Below are 7,852 nucleotides of genomic sequence, written 5' to 3'. Positions count from 1 at the left end.
GCTGTCCCCATAGGAGAACCATTTTGGGTTCCATGTAGAATCCTCTGTGGAAAGGGTTCTACATGGAACCCAAAATGGTTCTACTTGGAACCAAAAGATTTCTACCTGGAACCAGAAAGGGTTCTTCAAAGGATTCTCCTATGGGGACAGCCGAAGAACCCTTTTAGGTTCTAGATAGCACCTTTTTGCTAAGAGTATATATTCCAAACTTTTCGATGCCACAATTACACAGAGTATCTATTTCCATTCATATTTAAATTTCAACTTGAAGGCATTAATCAGTAGGCTTATATCATATCATTCCTAATTGATGGCTGTTTACTCTGAATTCCCTGTTATGCAGCACAATAAGCTGCAAGTTGCAACTTTTCGTAGTTGGGGCATTACTTCACATCACATCTGTCAGAGGAAGTGAATAAGAATGTCATGGAACTGGAATGTAAATATTCTCTCTTGTTAGCACCGGTGTCAGTCACTGTCCCCATCAATATGACAGGCTGGATCGCTCTGTTCTGGAAGTGACAGACACCATAGTCTCTTCTCCCCCATAGGGTTCTGAGAGGATGTCAATGTCACGGAGGTCTGGGTGCTTTGGACAGATCACTTCTCTACTGGGAAGAGAGCTGCTGTGGCTTATGTTTCAACAATTTTAGTAGGTAATGTGCGATTGCAGGGCTGGGACTGGTCCCAAATGGCACCCTATTCCCTAGGGCCATGGGCCATTTTCAGGCCTTGTGGTGGTTTCGTTGACTATGTACTTTTGTAAATGTGTAATGCGGTAATGTGTCATGTGTTATCATTTGGTTTTCCTTACACTCTGGTTGGGATGTAATGGTGTAATTGTGTTGTTGGCAACAGTGTAGTGTTGTAATTTGGTGGGCAGGTTGTTTGAGTTGGGCTTCTGCACTCAGAGCTTGTTGTTTTGTTGTGTCAGGGAAATGCAGGGGGATTGTTAACAAGGCTTCTGGGTGGTCTCTTTTTCCTGCTTGTATCTCTTGGACATGCAGACACGTCTTGTCACTGCAATGGAGTAAGAGTCCTTTTACATGAACATTTTAATTCCTCCTTCTCCCTCTCTTTTTTCTCTCTCTTTTATCGCTCGCTATAGTATCGTCTTTTCTTGCACAGAAAACCTTCTCATACATGTTGAAGTAGCTATTGAGGACTACCGGCAGTGTGCTCTGGGCAATTTATTCTCTCTTTCTTCCTTCTTACTTTCTTGCTTTGTTTACTTGTGTTTGTGTGTCTCCCTCTTTTCGACAGTCCTTTCCCTTCCTTAATCTGTTTAGTCTATTTGTATAACAAACTCTCTCTCTCACTCCGTACCTTTCTGTCTCTTGGTATCCCTCCCTCAATCCGTCTCTCTTCGTCACTCCTTTTTGCATCTTTTTTGTTTACATTTCTTTACATATTTCTTTCGGCTTCTCAACCTGCTCCATCTCTTGACCCTGACTCTTCCTCACCCACTTTCTCTCTAAATCTCTGTCTGTGTTCTCTGTCAGAGAACCGTCTGGTTATCTAACACTGTGATTGCATTTCGCCTCATTCCTCCTCCTCTCCTCTTCCTCTCCTCCATTCTCTTTTGTTCCTCTCCCCGGTTTGATTCTGTGCTCTTAAGCCTGAGAGCACACCGAGTGCTGAGCTCACCGTGAGACCTCTGACTGAGATGTGTTGTCTTAATACAGTAGGTTTACCTGAACACAACACTCCGCTGGCAGCAAACTGATCATTTACTTCCAATCACAATAATAAACCACCACGCTCATCCCACCCACTCACAATTGACCAGGTTATTTACAACTTAACTGTGGCAATAGTATATAGGTGCTCAGTCACTGATTAATTACTGAGGCTATATTGCATGACTTGCTGCCACTAATCATTTGCCACTTTTTTACTTTCTGCTGACTTACACGGAACCCAAACCGGCTGCACCCGTGCTCCATCGTGCGCTATCATGCATAAATGTATTTTGTCCCCCTACACCAAACGTGATCACGACACGCAGGTTAAAATATCAAAACAAACTCTGAACAAATGACATTCATTTGTGGACAGGTCGAAAAGCATTAAACATGTATGGCAATTTAGCTAGTTAGCTTGCACTTGCTAGCTAATTTGTCCTATTTAGCTAGCTTGCTGTTGCTAGCTAATTTGTCCTGGGATATGAACATTCAGTTGTTATTTTACCTGAAATGCACAAGGTCTTCTACTCCGACAATTAATCCACACATAAAATGGTCCACCGAATCGTTTCTAGTCATCTCTCCTCCTTCCAGACTTTCTCATCTTTGAACTTGTATGGTGATTGGCATCTACACTTTCATAGTATTACCACGACAAGCGGCAAAACAGTTCGTCTTTCAATCACCCACGTGGGTATAACCAATGAGATGGCACGTGGGTACCTGCTTCCATAAACCAATGAGGAGATGGGAGAGGCAGGACTTGCAGCACGATCTGCATCAGAAATAGGAATTACTTCTATTTTAGCCCTTGGCAACGCAGACGCTCGTTGGCACGTGCGAGCAGTTTGGGTGCAATAATTGAATTACATATATTCCTAAATTTATTTCACAACGCGAGCGGTGTAGCGAGGGTATTAGCCTTGATGATACAACAAGGGCAAACATAGCAGGAACAAACTTGTTAAAAAAGTTTGAAATATCCAATAAATGTCGTTCCACTTCATGATTGTGTCCCACTTGTTGATGATTCTTCACAAAAAAATACAGTTTTATATCTTTATGTTTGAAGCCTGAAATGTGGCAAAAGGTCGCAAAGTTCAAGGGGGCCGAATACTTTCGCAAGGCACTGTAAGTAAAGAAAAAAAAACAGTATAAAGACTGAAAAATTACAGTAGCAAGGTTACAACAGTAGCGAGGCTACATACAGACATCGGTTAGTCAGGCTGATTGAGGTAGTATGTACATGTAGACATGGTTAAAGTGACTATGCATATTTGATGACCAGAGAGTAGCAGTAGCGTAGAAGAGGGGTTGGCGGGTGGTGGGTGGTGGGACACAATGCAGATAGCCCGGTTAGCCAATGTGCATGAATGTATAGTTAAAGTGACTATGCATATATGATAAACCGAGAGTAGCAGCAGCGTAAAAGAGGGGTTGGGAGGGGTTGGGGGGGGGCACACAATGCAAATAGTCCGGATAGCCATTTTATTACCTGTTCAGTAGGCTTATGGCTTGGGGGTAAAAACTGTTGAGAAGCATTTTTGTCCTAGGCTTGGCACTCCGGTACCGATCTCAGGACCCATGCCAAATCTTTTTAGTTTCCTGAGGGAGAATAGGCTTTGTCGTGCCCTATTCACGACTGTCTTGGTGTGTCTGGACCATTCTAGTTTGATGGTGATGTGGACACCAAGGAACTTGAAGCTCTTAACCTGCTCCACTACAGCCCCGTCGATGAGAATGGGGGCGTGCTCAGTCCTCCTTTTCCTGTAGTCCACAATAATCTCCTTAGTCTTGGTTACGTTGAGGGATAGGTTGTTATTCTGGCACCACCCGGCCAGGTCTCTGACTTCCTCCCTATAGGCTATCTCATCGTTGTCAGTGATCAGGTGTTGTGTCGTCTGCAAACTTAATGATGGTGTTGGAGTCGTGCCAGGCCATGCAGTTGTGGGTGAACAGGGAGTACAGAAGGGGACTGAACACGCACCCCTGGGGGGCTCCAGTGTTGAGGATCAGCGTGGCAGATGTGTTGCTACCTACCCTCACCACCTGGGGGCCTCAGCTTAGTGATGAGCTTTGAGGGTACTATGGTGTTGAACGCTGAGCTGTATTCAATGAATAGCATTCTCACATACAGTGGGGAGAACAAGTATTTGATACACTGCAGATTTTGCAGGTTTTCCTACTTACAAAGCAGGTAGAGGTCTGTAATTTTTATCATAGGTACACTTCACCTGTGAGAGACGGAATCTAAAACAAAAATCCAGAAAATCACATTGTATGATTTTTAAGTAATTAATTTGAATTGTATTGCATGACATAAGTATTTGATCACCTACCAACCAGTAAGAATTCCGTCTCTCACAGACCTGTTCGTTTTTCTTTAAGAAGCCCTCCTGTTCTCCACTCATTACCTGTATTAACTGCACCTGTTTGAACTCGTTATCTGTATAAAATACACCTGTCCACACACTCAATCAAACAGACTCCAACCTCTCCACAATGGCCAAGACCTGAGAGCTGCGTAAGGACATCAGGGATAAAATTGTAGACCTGCACAAGGCTGGGATGGGCTACAGGACAATAGGCAAGCAGCTTGGTGAGAAGGCAACAACTGTTGGCGCAATTATTAGAAAATGGAAGAAGTTCAAGATGACGGTCAATCACCCTCGGTCTGGGGCTCCATGCAAGATCTCACCTCATGGGGCATCAATGATCGTGAGGAAGGTGAGGGATCAGCCCAGAACTACATGGCAGGACCTGGTCAATGACCTGAAGAGAGCTGGGACCACAGTCTCAAAGAAAACCATTAGTAACACACTACGCCGTCATGGATTAAAATCCTGCAGCGCACGCAAGGTCCCCCTGCTCAAACCAGCGCATGTCCAGGCTCGTCTGAAGTTTGCCAATGACCATCTTGATGATCCAGAGGAGGAATGGGAGAAGGTCATGTGGTCTGATGAGACAAAAATAGAGGTTTTTGGTCTAAACTCCACTAGCCGTGCTTGGAGTAAGAAGGATGAGTACAACCCCAAGAACACCATCCCAACCGTGAAGAATGGAGGTGGAAACATCATTCTTGGGGATGCTTTTCTGCAAAGGGGACAGTACAACTGCACCGTATTGAAGGGAGAATGGATGGGGCCATGTATCGCGAGATCTTGGCCAACAACCTCCTTCCCTCAGTAAGAGCATTGAAGATGGGTCGTGGCTGGGTCTTCCAGCATGACAACAACCCGAAACACACAGCCAGGGCAACTAAGGAGTGGCTCCGTAAGAAGCATCTCAAAGTCCTGGAGTGGCCTAGCCAGTCTCCAGACCTGAACCCAATAGAAAATATTTTGAGGGAGCTGAAAGTCCGTATTGCCCAGCGACTGCCCCGAAACCTGAAGGTCTGTATGGATGAGTGGGCCAAAATCCCTGCTGCAGTGTGTGCAACCCTGGTCAAGAACTACAGGAAACGGATGATCTCTGTAATTGCAAATAAAGGTTTCTGTACCAAATATTAAGTTCTGCTTTTCTGATGTATCAAATACTTATGTCATGCAATAAAATGCAAACGAATTACTTAAAAATCATACAATGTGATTTACAGACCTCTACATGTTTGGAAGTAGGAAAACCTGCAAAATCGGCAGTGTATCAAATACTTGTTCTCCCCACTGTAAGTGTTCCTTTTGTACAGGTGGGAAAGGGCAGTGCGGAGTGCAATAGAGATTGCATCATCTGTGGATCTGTTTGGGAGGTATTCAAATTAGAGTGGGTCTATGGCTTCTGGGATAATGGTGTTGATGTGAACCATTACCAGCCTTTCAAAGCACTTCATGGCTACGGACATGAGTGCTACGGGTCTGTCATCATTTAGGCCTTTGTGTTCTAGGGCACAGGGACTATGGTGGTCTGCTTGAAACATGTTGGTATTACAGACTCAATCAGGGACATGTTGAAAATGTCAGTGAAGACACCTGCCAGTTGGTCAGCACATGCCTGGAGCACACATCCTGGTAATCCGTCTGGCCCCGTAGCCTTGTGTATGTTGACTTGTTTAAAGGTCTTATTCACGTCCGGTACGGAGAGCGTGATCACACAGTCGTCCGGAACAGCTGATGCTCTCATGCATGCCTCAGTGTTGCTTGCCTCGAAGCGTGCATAGAAGTGATTTAGCTCGTCTGGTAGGCTCGTGTCACTGGGCAGCTTGTGGCTGTCCTTCCCTTTGTAGTCTGTAATAGTTTGCAAGCCCTGCCACATAAGACGAGTGTCGGAGCCGGTGTAGTATGATTTAATCTTAGCCCTGTATTGGCGCTTTGCCTGTTTGATGGTTCATTGCAGGGCATAGCAGGATTTCTTGTAAGCTTCCGGGTTAGAGTCCCGCATCTTGAAAGCGGCAGCTCTACCCTTTAGCTCAGTGCGAATGTTGTCTGTAATCCATGGCTTCTGGTTGGGGTATGTACGTACAGTCACTGTGGGGACGACGTCCTGAATGCACTTATTGGTAAAGCCAGTGGCTGATGTGGTGTACTCCTCAATGCCATCGGAAGAATCCCGAAACATGTTCCAGTCTGACCACTTTTTTATAGACTGAGTCCCTGGTGCTTCCTGCTTTAATTTTTGCTTTTAAGCAAGAATCAGGAGGATTGAGTTGTGGTCGGATTTACCAAATGAAGGGTGAGGGAGAGCTTTGTACGTATCTCTGTGTGTGGAGTACAGGTGATCTAGAATTTTTTTCCCTCTGGTTGCACATTTAACATGTTGATAGAAATTTGGTAAAACTGATTTAAGTTTCCCTGCATTAAAGTCTCCAACCACTAGGAGCGACGCCTCTGGGTGAGTGGTTTCCTGTTTGCTTATTTCCTTATACAGCTGGCTGAATGCAGTCTTAGTGCCAGCATCTGCCTGTGGTGGTAAATAAACAGCCACGAAAAGTATAGCTGAAAACTCTAGGCAAGTAGTGTGGCCTGCAATTTATCACAATATACTCTACTTTAGGTGTACAAAATCTAGAGACTTCCTTAGATTTCGTGCACCAGCTGTTGTTTACAAATATGCACAGACCACCCCCCCTCGTCTTACCGGAGTGTGCTGTTCTATCTTGCCGGTGCAGCATATATCCCGCTAGCTGAATATCCATGTCGTCATTCAGCCACGATTTCGTGAAACATAGGATATTACAGTTTTTGGTGTCCCGTTGTTAGGATATTTGTGATCGTACCTCGTCTAATTTATTGTCCAATGATTGCACGTTGCCGAGTAATATTGACGGTAACGGCAGCTTTCCCACTCGCCTTCTGCGGGCCCTCACGAGGCATCCGGCTCTGTGTCCTCTGTATCTGTATCTCTTCCTCTTGCAAATAACGGGGATGTCGGCCCTGTGGGGTGTTTGGAGAATGTCTTGTGCGTCCTGCTTGTTGAAGAAAAAATCTTTGTGATCACTGTCCTGATATCCAGCAGCTTTTTTTTGCCCGAAGATACGGTTGCAGAAACATTATGTACAAAACAAGTTACAAATAACGTGAACAAAACCCACATAATAGCACAATTGGTTGCACAATTGGTTGGGCGCCTGTAAAACTGCTGACATTTCTTCCGGTTCCATGTCAAATACTGCAACAGTAAATGCTCCCTAGTTAAATGTTATGTCTATGGGCCTATGTCATGTTGGCAATGTCACCAGACCAACACAAAACCAATCCCTGAAATTGAGGAATGAGATTTTATTTTATTTAACCAGGCAAGTCTGTTAAGAGCTAATTCTTATTTACAATGACCCGGCCGACGCTGGGCCAATTGTGCGCCGCTCTATGGGACCCCAAATCACAGCCGGATGTGATACAACCTGGATTCAAACCACCACTGAGATGCAGTGCCTTAGACCGCTGCGGCACTCGGGAATCAAGAATATAATGTTTTTTGCATCCCAAATGGCACTCTATTCCCTATATAGTGCATTACTTTTGACCAGCGCACTTTGTAAGGAATCGGGTGCCATTTGGGAAGTAAAATAGCCTAAAGGTCTGTTAATTAACTGACCACTATAAAGTGGTTGAGGTGGAAAGCTATTATACAACTTACTTCCCTCAGACTGGGTCGTTTGATTCTGTGAAAATCGTGTTATTTCTTAATTGATATATATCCTTCTGCGAATAAGCCTGGAAAAAGAAATCGTCAAT

This window comes from Oncorhynchus mykiss, chromosome 32 (genome assembly GCF_013265735.2).
Source record: "Oncorhynchus mykiss isolate Arlee chromosome 32, USDA_OmykA_1.1, whole genome shotgun sequence".
NCBI classification, from domain to species: Eukaryota; Metazoa; Chordata; class Actinopteri; order Salmoniformes; family Salmonidae; genus Oncorhynchus; species Oncorhynchus mykiss.
Note: the sequence above shows the minus strand (reverse complement) of the source record.